Source organism: Peromyscus californicus, unplaced genomic scaffold (assembly GCF_007827085.1).
Source record: "Peromyscus californicus insignis strain IS unplaced genomic scaffold, ASM782708v3 Scaffold_16__1_contigs__length_79575227, whole genome shotgun sequence".
In the NCBI taxonomy this organism is placed as follows: Eukaryota; Metazoa; Chordata; class Mammalia; order Rodentia; family Cricetidae; genus Peromyscus; species Peromyscus californicus.
The window spans coordinates 42,312,045-42,325,335 of record NW_026294458.1 but is presented as its reverse complement, the minus strand read 5'-3'; the positions used below and the strand labels follow the sequence as shown (position 1 = coordinate 42,325,335).

The 13,291-nt window shown below is 41.4% G+C and overlaps 1 protein-coding gene and 1 long non-coding RNA gene across 2 annotated transcripts in view; one reads left to right on the top strand and one right to left on the bottom strand.

The window, feature by feature from the left end:
- The window catches only part of Crybg3 (crystallin beta-gamma domain containing 3), a 112,010-nt gene that overhangs the window by 86,891 nt on the left and 11,828 nt on the right, over window positions 1-13,291 (top strand). The gene's annotated exons all lie outside the window — the stretch shown is intronic.
- LOC128112138 (uncharacterized) lies at window positions 3,178-13,287 on the bottom strand. The gene is made up of 2 exons (XR_008218856.1): window positions 7,273-13,287; window positions 3,178-5,371 (listed from the first exon to the last, which is right to left on the bottom strand). It is a non-coding gene; the product is annotated as an uncharacterized LOC128112138 (long non-coding RNA).

Genomic DNA, 13,291 nt, shown 5'->3' with positions numbered 1-13,291 from the left:
AAGACTTCATCTTCATACGGGATCAGCATGTCCTACAAATGACAGTTTTATCCAGGCTCACTTCTGTCTGTAAAGATGGATGTTACAGTCTCGAGGGCCCGGGGTTTGTAATCTGTATGTAGTGTTATAATAACTTCACAGTGAAAGGAGCTTTCTCAACTTGTTTTCACTTTGGTTCCCACTAGTGCGGTCTAGGACAGTCTCTTAATTTATCTGGGTCTCAGTTAACACCTCAGAAAGAAACCAGATACAATAAGTATTTTCAAACCTTTTAACAGCTTTTAGTTCTAGTGTAAATAAATTTACTAATAATAAATATAGCAGGCATGAAAAAGAATTCTGTCCATCCCTAGTTTTCACATGGTTAGAGGGAATACAGTATATTAACTTTCACAGAAGCCCAGAATCGTAGAACTTTTTTTTTTTTAAATATTTTTTTCGAACCAGGGTTTCTCTGTATAGCTTTGGAGCCTTTCCTGGAACTTGAGCTATAGAGCAAGCTGGCCTTGAGTCCAGAGAAATCTACCTGCCTCCGTCTCCCCAGTGCTAGGATTAAAGGCGTGTGCCACCACTGCCCGGCTAATCTTAGTACTTTTTAATACAGGTGTTTATAGATTTTTTTTTTCATATCTATCTCAGCAACCACAGAGCAGTTTAGTGGCTTCCATTTCAGACTGAGCATTGATTGTAAATGTGTTACATGTCTTATTGGTGGGCGAGGTTGATTGGATCACCTTTGATCAGGGACATGACTGTTTGTGACAGTGGAGGATGGGGAAAAAATTAAAAACCAACCACAGAGTCACACAAGATGCTTGCGTACAGATGAGGCATCGTGTGTCTGCTTCTGTCCCATTGCTGAAGCATTTTAAGACTAAGACTCACCAATGAGCTAGGAGAACTGGCTTTTCTCCTCCTCCCCCGGTATTGGTAAGTTGACAAGATAATATTCAAACAGTCCACCATACCCGTAGGAACTCAGGTTGTCTCTGTTGTCAGAATTTTGGCAATGACATGAGGAAATTTAAAAATCCTCTGTATAGTCTTTGCTCTGCCCTCGTCACAGAGTCAGTTTCCCTTTTAAGAAGAAAAGGGTGTTGGTATTTTTTAGTCAGCCTAGAGGAGTTTTGGTGACCTGTCAAATGAAGAGTATAGTACATGACAGAATATGGTCCTAATTCCCTCTTAGATTTCTTGTACAAGTTACTGTGGGAAATCCATTGGTTTTAGGTCAGTGTCTGAGAAAAGTAATGGCAGAGCAGGTGGCGTTGGGAAAGTGGTTTCATCCAGATCTTGAGGTGTAATTGTGTTCCTTAGTATACGTTTCAAGCCACCTCAAGCCAGTTTCTCTGGGGTTGTTTCTCTGTGATGATGCGCTTGGTTGATGTGCTTGGTGATGGTTACCGGATGTTTTCTAAGATGAAAGAGAGCAACTGTTAAGTTTAAAGAAGCTTAAGCGTTTTACTGAAACCACAGCCTTCTATATTTGGAAAGGATTGTATTGGGTGCAAAATAGTCACCTGATGACAGGAAGGCCATGCACAGTGGTGGTGTCGTGTGTGCAGGCTCTGGGAATAGAAAGCACAACTGTAATTTGTAATTAGTAAATCAGGAGAAGGTGGTTGAAAGGTTTTCTGTTCTGCTTTGATTGGAGGGAAATGTTTAAAGTGACTGAATTCTTATATTAAGAATACTGCCGAATACTGATGTTATTGAATATTCATTTTACATTTATCTATTCAACTTACTGTGCACCTATCATGTACCAGATTTTTTAGTAAGCACTAAATAAAAGACAAGAGAGAATTAGGTAATACAGTGAACTTGTGTCGTGAAATGCAGAAGGCCTCTTCCTCCTGCACTGCACCCTCAGAGTGTGTGTCTCAGATACCTGTCCGTGGCCACTTTCTCTCTTTTCCAGAGGTTTCTGCTGTGATAACTCCACTTCTCACCTCAGCCAGTGTAGCCAATTCCAGAGCTGTAGCATCGGCAGTAGTTTGTGGTCCCTAAGACCTCCATGAGGTTCCGAGTACATCCTTGGCAGAAGTGCAGTAGCATCCCATTCCCCTCTTAGATTTGTTCTTTCATCCCCCAATTCTGTTGAGGTCCGTCGTCATTACTGCCCCTGTCTGCTAGCACTACAATCTCTCGTTGACCGAACTACTTGATGATTTCAGACATCTCATCTGCAGCTGAGTACTGGAGATTATACTATATTTTTTTTTCTGTTCCCTCTCCTCCACTCATTTCCCTTCCCTTAACCAACTCCAGAGATTCGCGCTCTCTTCCCGAGACCACTGTGAAGCCATTAACTTTCTCCCTCTGAGCTGTTCTTAACTGCATCTTTTGTGCCTTCTTCTGGGACAGTCCAGGCTTAGGTCTCTTTACGAAGTTCTCCCCTTGCTCCCTGCCAGTGCCCTTTATCGTTTTTCCATTTTGTGCTGTTTTGTGGAAACACATGCATGTTTTGTTTCCTCTGCCTATGTCCTTTAAGATCTAAATTACATAACCAGAGGTGACCTTATGTCTGAAGCATGTCTTAGTTTGCTTTTTATTACTGTTATAAAACACCACGACCAAAAGCAACTTGGGGAGGAAAGAGTCTATTTCAACTTAAAACTCTCAGGTCACACATTATTGAGGGGAATCAAGAAAGGAACCCAAGGCAAGAACCTGGAGGCAGGAACTGATATTACTGTTACAACACACCACAACCAAAAGCTACTTGGGGAGGAAAGAGTCTATTTCAACTTAAAACTCTCAGGTTGCACATTATTGGGGAATCAAGAAAGGAACCCAAGGCAAGAACCTGGAGGCAGGAACTGAGGCAGAGGCCGTGGCAGAATGATGTTTACGGGCTTCCTCCTCGTGGCGTTACTCAGCCTTCCTTCTTATGTTCTGGACCCCAAGTCTAAGGGGTCGCACGGCACACGGTGGCCTAGGCCCTCCCATGTCAATGTTTAATCAAGAAAATGCCCTACAGACTCGCCTACAGGCCAGTCCTATGAAGGTATCTTTTCAATTGAGGTTCCTTCTTCTCAGATGATTTTAGCTGTGTCAGTTGACAAAAAAACACATGCATGCACACACTTTCACAGCAACAAAAAAACCTATCACAAGGCAGTTTTTCTGCCCTAAATGGTCATTCTCTACACTGCTAGTTTTTGTTTGTTTTGGTGGTTGTTGTTGTTGTTAAATATCAGTACCATTAATCACAGCTACTGAACTGAAGTCACCATGGACAAGGTACAGATCATTAAGTTTGTTTTGAATTGTGTGACATTGGTAGTTTGGATGTAATTGACACCCATAATCTCACAAGGAGTGGCATTATTAGGAGATGTGGCTTTGTTGGAGTGGGTATGGCTTTGTTGGAGGAAGTGTGTCACTCTGACAGTAAGCCTTGAGGTTTCCTATGCTCAGGATACTGCCCAGTGTCTCAGTCAACTTCCTGTTGCCTGCAAGATGTAGGACTCTTAACTACTCCTCCAGCACCATGTCTGCCTGCATGCTGCCATGCTCCCCACCATGATGATAATGGACTGAACCTCTGGAACTGTAAGCTGCCCCCTCAATTAAATGTTTCCTTTATAAGAGTTGCTGTGGTCATGGTGTCTCTTCACAGCAATAAAAACCCTAACTAAGACAGTGACCTATAGTTCCTCTCTGATTAGTCCAGGGCCATAAAAATCAGGACTCTATTGTTTAATAATTGGGCAGATGATCCAGTCCTACCAAATATAAACAGGCAGTACCTGTATACAGTCCATTCATGTTTCCCAGTTTATTATATAACAGGAACTGTACTTTGGGTTTGTCGTGGGCTTGGATCTTATCCTCTTAAAATGCTCCGTGTAGCTTTGAAAGTGGAAGGGTGATGGGGAAAGTCATTTGCCACTGCCATCTGTTGATGAAGCACTTCAAAGCTAAACAGGCTATTTTAATAATAGTGGGCAGGGACATGAGACTAGGACACCTGAGCAGTTATTGGCTCTTAGAGGAGGTGAGTGTGAGTTCCAGGCTGCCAGGCTGAGACAAGTCATTGTTGGCCCCGTGTCTTGTTGGGTAGCCTGTTGCTGCATTACCATGGGAGCAGAAGTCTGAGCCTTGCTTCTCCAGTGTCTCCATGGTGGCGTGGCATCGGAGTTTGGCTTGGTGAAGTAACAATTCTTATCTGGACAACTATAAGCAGAAAAGCCAAGGACACATGGTAACAAAAGCTTGTAGGAAAAGCTGGAGTGGAATTATGATTCTGGTGACACATACGTCTTAAGAAGTAGATTCAGAATTAAGATAAATTATTCTGTTTAGTATACAGTGTATGTAATATCACTAAATATTATGGAGACAATTGGCTCTCACATTAAAAAAAAAAAAACAGTAACTAGAGTCTTTTACTGTAAAAGCAGCCTACACATGGAAAACAAAATTTATGAATTAGAAGCAAATACAGGAAATTCTTCCAGCAACACCAGAGCAGGATGGACATCTTTAGACACAGAAAGCAAGAATTAGTAAGAAAATGGGAAAAGGCAAACATGAGTTTAATGTCACTTGTTATCATCTGTGTTGCTGTAAGTGAATACCGCAGGCTTAGTAATTTACAAAGAAAAAATACTTCATTAGCTTATGATTGAGGAATATGGGAAGTGCAAGATACAGCTGCCTCTGGTGATATCCCTCTTGCTCGTGGGGGCTGCAGAGTCCTCAGGCAGCAGGAGTGGGGTGGGGGTCGTGCACATTGGGTGAGGAACTGAGCTCCCTAGCTGTAATCTGTCCTCTTCCAATAAAGAACACTCTTCCTGGATTCAGTCCCCACTCCTCTGGCCTCATTTAACCTTAGTTTCCTCCTGAAGGTCCCACTTCCAAACACTGTACTGTGGTGAGTTTATTTTCTTTATACTTCATGATGAAGATTACATTTCAGCACGAGTGTTGGTAGGGACCCAGAAACAGCACTGCCATGATGAATTACAAAAATGTGGTCACTTAGCAGGAGTTCACTGTCTTGCAATCCTAGAGGACAGAAGTTTGAAATGGTCTCACTGGGGTAAAACTAAGGTGCAGATCGATTTTCTTCTGTAAATCTCTAGGTGAAAACATTTCTTTACTTCTTCTAGAGGCTACCAGCTTTCCTTCACTCGGCCATGCTGGTCTCCGAAGTGTTTCTGCTTCCCATGGCTTATCTCTAACCTGCCTTGCTTTAAGCACTTTGTAATTATACTTCGGATTACCTCAGTAATCCAGATTAAGATCCTTAAGTCATGTCTGTAAAGTCCCCTCTGCTGTATTCACTGACTTCCGCATTAGGATGATGATACGTTTATGTTGTGGATGGTTAGGCATCAATTGCTCAGCCTGCCACAGTAACCTACAAATTGAAAGAATAGGCTTCAGTATTAACTTTTAAGCTTCTGTGCACAGAATACAAGGAGAGTTCTTCAAAGGAAGTGAAAAAGTCAACAGAGGCTATAAACCCACCATTTATAGACACGGAGAACATGACTTAGGTCATACAAAAGATTAAACCTCAAGGATGATCATAGGAATACAAATTGGAACAGTAATGAGATATTGTTACCTTACTTTAGATACACGCACTTAAAATGTGACAACAGCAAAATTTGGTGTAACTGCAGAATTTTTGAAAATGTAGTTGGTGGACAGGAATTCACTGCCTTACCATGGTGGAGGCCTGCAAGTTAATGTGATTATTCACATGCAGCTAGGGGAAGAAGTACAGTTACAGTGGGGGCAGTATGAAGGTGTGTGTTGTAATACTGAGAGAGAAACCAGTAGCACATTCAAATTTGAGAAAGTATACAGCATAGCGTTAGCAGCAGGCAGCTGTGCGCATGAACAGTGGAGTTCCAAACACTGCAGGCAGGAGAAGCAGCCCACCACTAGGAACTCCGAGTTTAAGTTTAGGTATACTCAATACATTTCATTTACTTAAATTTTTGATACAAAATTTTGTATATTGAACTCTCTAATGTTGGCCAAGCATTATATACCAGAAATCTAGGTACATGGAGGAAAGGGGGGGTAAGTAATCTCTAATTTTAGTTAGCCTTTTACTAATTTTAAACAAAAGAAATTTAGAAGAATATAAGGGTTTAAATGTGATATGTGATCACATTGAGTGGCTAAATGCTAACAGACTCTCTTAGAATTTTACTATTTCCTGTTATTCACGTCATCCAACTTGACATAATATTTAATAAATATTTTCTATTATCAAAAATTTTGTATATTTTTAAATACTTCATTATATGTTGCATTAAAAAATGAGACAAGTTTGATAGTTTCATATTCAAGGAAGTTTAAATACTAGTACCCTGATTTGATCATCTTACATTGTACGTACAGTGAACCTAATAAATACGTACCTCATTTGCCAATGAAAGTTAGAAAATACAAATGGAAAATCAAGATCATACTTTTTGGACCTTGGATGGATGGTCATGGTATTTGCTCGTTTTGAAATGAAGTATAACTTATCTGAAAAGGGGGATGCCCACATGGAATAGTGAAGCTTAGTTTTCTAAGATAGTGCAGAGGGCTCTGTAGGAAGGGTGACTGTTGGCGTCTGTCTCAGCTAGCTCTTGGCTCAGCTCTGACGCCACCATTGACACTTACCTGAATGTACCCAAGTATGTGGTTTTTCTCTAGGTCTCCACTTTCTGAGCTACTCAATGTGAGGATGAAATGAGCTGGTGCTTCAGCCCGGTAGTGCGGTGCTGAGCGATGGGGTAGCAGCCCACAGACAATGGTTAATTCGTGTTCATCCAAAATTAGGACTCGCTAGGCTGAAGGTGTTAATAGATTTTTGTAGCCCAGAGGATATCATATTAGAGTCTGTTTAAAGGTTTATGAGCCTTCTGTTCGATTATTGTCATTTCATGTAGCTTTTACCAGTAGTTTGGCATTTCTTTGGAAGTGACTGGTGTGTAGGCCACATGTTATAGTTCATGTCACTAAGTTAGTTTGGCTGCACTTCCTTTTAAACTGGATCATTGGGCAAATATTTGAGGAGCTTAAGCTGTTGTGCTGTACAGATAGAACTGTTCTCGGTGTCTAATACTTCCTAAGTAAAAAAATGTTGTTTACAGCCTCACCAGTTAGTAAGCCTTGGGTCCCAGTCAGCACATTTTCCTTGGAAACAGTGATTTGAAAGCTAAAGAACTGACATATACAGTGTCCAAGTATGTCATATATTGGTTCTTAGGAAGTTAACATTGGCACTGAGACGTAAGCTTCTTATACACTTACACTGAAGGTCTGACGACGTGATTGCAGTTCTTCTAGCAGAGTCCATGCACCTCGGTCTCAGACCTTCAGGTATAGTGGGCAGGTGTATTTGTATGGAGAAAGTTGGGATCTTCGATGTTCACCAGCTGAGCATGGAGAAGCTCCGTGCCTCAGGTAACCTCACACTTGCTGCCTGCTGGGGTTTGGCATCATAAAATGATTGGTACCCAGAACATTTTAGAGCAGTAGCAGAGAGATTAGGAATACAGCTTTGGGGGCCATGGACCCCTTCCCTTCCTCTGTGACCTGTGCCTTGACCCCTCAGCTGCAGAGTGTGGATGAAAATAGTACCAGCATCAAAGGCAAACTAAATGTGGATTCAGTTCCATATCCCTAATGTGAATATAGTTTCGGATTTGGACTTTTTCACATTTAAAAAAGAATCTATAGTTTTTATATATGGTGTTTGAGAAAGCAGTCTGAGGGTTCTAGAAAGCATTCTGTAACTAAACACATTTCTGTTTCTAGAACGAAATTTATGCATCAATACAAGCTGGATAAATATTATAAATATACTTTGTTTATTCAGGTTAAATTTGTTGTCAAATAAGTTAGGGAGAAAATTGGTTTTAGACCCTCATTATCATAGAAAGATGAATATATACTTATATATACTGAGTTAGACACTTAGAGCAGTAATAACAAACAAGCACTTACAAAGCAATGGTAAATATTACTATTATTATCTCAACATATATGAATTGATGGGACAAGGAGGAACAGTGTTTTTTTTTTCTAATTTAAATTTTCACTCAAATGAATTATTCAAACATTCTTTTTCTTTCATAACCTGCCCACACACTCCTCTTTGAAACTGTATCCACTTTGCATGGCTTAGACTTGACCTGGCAGGAATGTCTTGTTACTGCTCACTCCTAAGAGGAACCTTTAGCCCCGAGTGGTTGGCTCTCTGCTAATTTAACATGGACCAGAGCCATGACATTTACAGAGCTCAATTTGTAATTAAATTCTTGTGGTTTCTATTGTTCTTATAAAATACGGACTCTTCTGTCATCTTCAGTGTTGAATACTTATTAACTTTTGTATCTTGCTATCTTCAAATTTGGGAAATGCATCAGCACATAGACGATTTTTAAAAATATTTCTTGAACACTCTTTCCGAATAATAGTCGCCTCCATAATCTCATAATCATGTCCCGGTCAGCACCGTGTTGCCCTTCCAAATCTTCTAATGCTTTGAGTACACGTGCGAATCAGTTTTAAGTATACATTTACATATATTTATAAAGGAAACATTTAAATTGAAACAGTCCAAAACTTAATAACTCACACATAGACATGTCTGCTGTATCAGACCTCCAGAAGAGGGATCTTTGAGTCTGGAAACAATGGGTGCTCTCAAGTGAAAAGTGTGCCAGGCTGGACTAGATGATGCCCTTTGACTGTCCGAAGGGAAGTGGGTCATTTCCCCACTTGGCTTTGTTGGGTCATCTCTCTTATTTGGGTAATGCTGCTAGGCTGTACTGTGCTGCCACTTGCTCTCTTTTAAGGTATCCTTTATTGATTCATATAAACTGTTAAAAACCCTTTAAAACATTATCTCAGTTATTTGGTACATTTTTCCCTCCATTTCCCTATATCATTTTAAATAGAGAAATCATTTTTGTGCCCTCAGACTTTCCATCTTCTTTAAGATAAATTTCTGTCAGGCTGCGGTGGCACATGCCTTTAATCCCAGCAGCACTCAGGAGGCAGAGCCAGGCGGATCTCTGTGATTTGAGGCCAGCCTGGTCTACAGAGCGAGATCCAGGACAGGCACTAAAACTACACGGAGAAAGAAACCCGGTCTTGAAAAACAAAACAAACAAAAAAGATAAATTTCTAAGATGTTGACTTGCTAGAGCAAAAGATTTGATGAAGTTTGAGCTTAAAAATAGCCTTTTCAAAACTGCCTTAGCAGGTATCTTTGAAAGTAGAAGGGCTGGGCAGTGGTGGTGCACACCTCTAATCCCAGCACTTAGGACACAGAGGCAGGTGGATTGTAGTGAGTTCGAGGCCAGCCTGGTCCACAGAGTGAGTTCCAAGACAGCCAGGGCTGTTACACAGAGAAACCCTGTCTCAAAAAAAACAAAAACAAAAGGACAAGGGACATAGATACTACCCCTGCTTTACTTAGAATAATGCATAGAATTTAAATTACATTCTCTCATAGGCTTTTAACTTTTTTCTTATGGGTTACAAATCTCACTACATAACTATCAAACTTTTACTGTCAGTCACCTTTTGCATAAGAGACTCTTTCCTGGAGAGAGTTCCTGATGGTTGGTTCTGAACCCTTTCCAGGCTCCTTGCCTGTCTGTCTGCCCTTCTCCCTCAACCATAGCTCACCAAATAGATGTGTGGATAGAGGTCAGCTGAAATGACCTTTTTTTAAAAACCTTTAACATAAAGATATTGAAAAAGTCTCAACAATCAATCCAGAAGTTTCTTTTGGACTTTAATTAGCTCATTTTTAATCACTTTTATTACGTCAACTATTGGAATACTTCTAATTTTTAGTTTGTAGATATCAGGGGAAACAACCAGAGAATTGAGAACCTGGTGACTAGTGATGAATTTCTCCTCCTAAGCCAGTACGTTGTGTTCGTGGAGGGAAGGACCAATGCATCTGGGTAGTAGTTCACTTTAAGTTTGTGGTCTCTGCACAGTAGATGATTGCTGACTTCTGCTGTCTTCTGATACCTAGCTCTGCACAGTCTAATCCAATGTGCTAGCCACATGGTTATTTAAGTTTAAATGTAATTAAATGGCTCTAGCTCATTGTCAGATGAACTACATTCTAAGTGTACAATAGCGACATACCTCTACTAGAGCCATATTGGATGGGGCAGATCTATACACTACTTCGGTTGCTACAGAAAGTTGTGGAAAGAGTACAAGACTTGCTTTCTAGGCCCTTGGGCTCATCATGTAAGAATACTTATGTATTCTCTGTGTCTAGCGTTGAGGCCCTGTAGGGGTTTCCCCCTTCCACGTTAGCATGTCTGTTGGTGGTGTTTGGGCTTGTTCAGGCAGCCACGTCGATGAAACTACAGGAACTGAAGAATGCTGAGAACAGGAGAAAGAGTTCCCTGGGTAGTGCTCCCAAATGGGTTATCTAATACCAAGATAGCAGCCTTGAAATCATATTCATACAAGTAACATTATACCGACCGAGCAGGTTATATTTCAGAAGTATAGTACATCCCTTTCAGTGAGACCTATCCCCTCATGGACCAATCTAGCAGGAGGTTCTGAAGTAATATGAACCATGAGATTAAATTCCTTACTCTTCCCTTCAGCCATCCCTCGTCTTCCATCACTCAGTCTTTCTGTTCATTGGGGCTTTCTGTGGTGCCCATAAGCAAGTTCCTAGACCCCTATGCTGGTTCTCCACATTATTGTTTCTAAAGTGGAATATATATACCCACCTTGTCTGCACTTTGTTGACATTTACTCCTCAGCCCTCAGCCTGGACTCTCTCCTCATGGGACACACCAGGAAGACAGTTCTCATCAGGTCACCATCATATCCTCACTGGCCAGCCCACACAGCCTCACCGCTGCCTCTGACTCAGCAGCGTTGTCTTGTAGTGTGAAGGGCTCTCTTCTCCTGGTCAGTCTGTCGTCCCTCCCCACCTGTCTCCACCTGTATATCACTTGGTACAACGATAGTCTCCTCCTGGTCTCTTCTCTCAACTCGGGCTTTGGTTATTATACAGCTTCTGGAACTTTTCAAAGGCACCAGGGCCTGCCTCTGCAGTCGGTGTCAGGGTCCAGCATATGTCCCACGTGTCTCTCTCATTTATCCTTCTTCTAGTCTAGGATGAAGACTTCCAATTCTAATATGTTCCTAGGTCTTGTGCAGGGTTTTTCTACAGATTTACTTGTAGGTAACAATATGTTCACCAGTACTTCCAGTCATAATTTTTACTTTTAAGATGTGTGTATGCATGCACCTATGTGGGCAACAGAAGCCAGCGGTTGAGTGAAGTACCTTCCTTTTATCGCTTTCCACCTTGTTGTTAAGACAAGGTCTCACCGAACTCAGAATTACCGGTTGTCTAGACTGGTTGGTTGGGCACAACAAGCTCCAGTGATCTCTCTGTTCCCACTCTCCCAGCACCAGGGTTACGAGTGTGTGCTGCTACCAGGCTCAGCTTTTGTGTGGGTGCCAGGGATCCAGATTCAGGTTCTTAGGATTGCACTACAGATACGTTACTAGTTTAGCCCCCCCCCAACTCCACCTTTGTGCGTCCTCTCCCTGTGTGTCCATTTGTTTGCCTTAGCATACCTACTTTATCACTATTACAATTTTCCTGGTTTTGCCTTGTGTCTAAATTACACCCCACCCCCACCCCCTGCTCCACATCATGTCTGGTTCTCTTTCTGTTTAACTGCAAATATTCTACCAGTATATTGGCACTGTTACTTCCTATCTCTCTATTCTTTATTCATGCTGTTGCCAGGTAAATTTCCTCATGGCCATATTAAGAAAACCCCACAAAACACATATGTATATAAATACATTCACAATAATTACCAATATGTTTCTGAATAAACTATTACCAGGGTTCAAAATAAAAAATCCTCAAAAGGTGTCTAAGTAAAAGCTTTTGTTCCTCTTGTGCCCTTTGCATTCTTAGACACAGTCTCGGAAAAGGCAGTATTTTTTTAGACAAAGCTTAATGCATATACAAGTACATGTTTATATGTATGAATTTTCCTTTTTCCATATGCCCTGTGACATATGCTATTTTATCTCGTCTCTCTTTCCTGACTCTGCAAACTTTGTCTTGGTGATCTCTAAAGTGCTTCTCGTTCTTTGCACAGCTTCCTAGGATTCCTCTGAGTAACTGCCTTATTTATTGAACCAGTTCCCTCTTGAGTTGGACATTTAAATGATTCCCATGCCTTTGCCATCCCAAACACCTCTGGGGACTGACTCACAAGTCACTTCCCTCCACTGCAAGTGTATATCCAGGTCATTTGGGAGCGAGCCAGTTGGTTGTGATGTTTTATTTCCTTTCTTAAAAATGTTTCAGTTGGCTTACAAAGTAGCAGGTGTCCCTGTGACATTTTTCCTGATGCTTAGTTTTAGTTGACCCTTCTCCAGATTCCCTCCTCCACCCTCCCCAAGCTCTTCCACCTCCAGTATTTCCCCTTTCACTTTACAGCACACGTGTTCTGTTACCATTCCTACCCTCCACTTTGAAGCCTTTTTTCCTCTTGAAGCTAAGAGCCTGTATTTACTCACACTTGACCAGCCACAGTTCTGGCTGCTTGGATACTGCTTCCTTTATATTCAGTTGCTTCATCAAGTCTTAGTCCTTGACTCTGCCTTGGCAGTCAATCTGTTCATGCCCGTCAGCACAACGGGACATGAAGACAATCCGTGAGCACATCAACACCTTTCCTGTGGGACTTGTGTTCTTGATGGTTGGTTCTGCTGACTACTCCTCTAACTACACCCAAGCATGTCTGTGTCCCCCCTGTACACCCTTTACATGTCTGCTTTGCACAAAGCACCTTCCTTCAACCTCCCCCCACCTCAATCTGTTGCATCTGTTCAGTCATGAGCCATCACATCCATGCCTTGTCATTGAGTCTTCTTCCTGCTTTTCCTGAGTACTCTCATAGGCCCTGTTTGTTTATTTTTGTACCATATGTTGCACTATGCTATTACTATAATTCTTCTAACTTATCTGCTGGTTAATAATGCCTCCAACACAGAGGTGTGGTCTTGTTTTGGTATCTCATTTCTCAAGTCTCTCAGCTATCATGCATATACTAATGAGCAAAAAGAATAGCATTGCTTTTATTGTCCTACATGAATTACTTTCAGTGAGAAAGTTGCCTTTGTGTGCACATTCTAGCTATGTTTTAAATGAAGAGTGCCCTTTCTCTTGAGGATGTATTTGAGACTAGGTTTCTTTCAGGTGTGCCCACGCCTGGGATGATGCTTTTTCTCTTTTTGTATG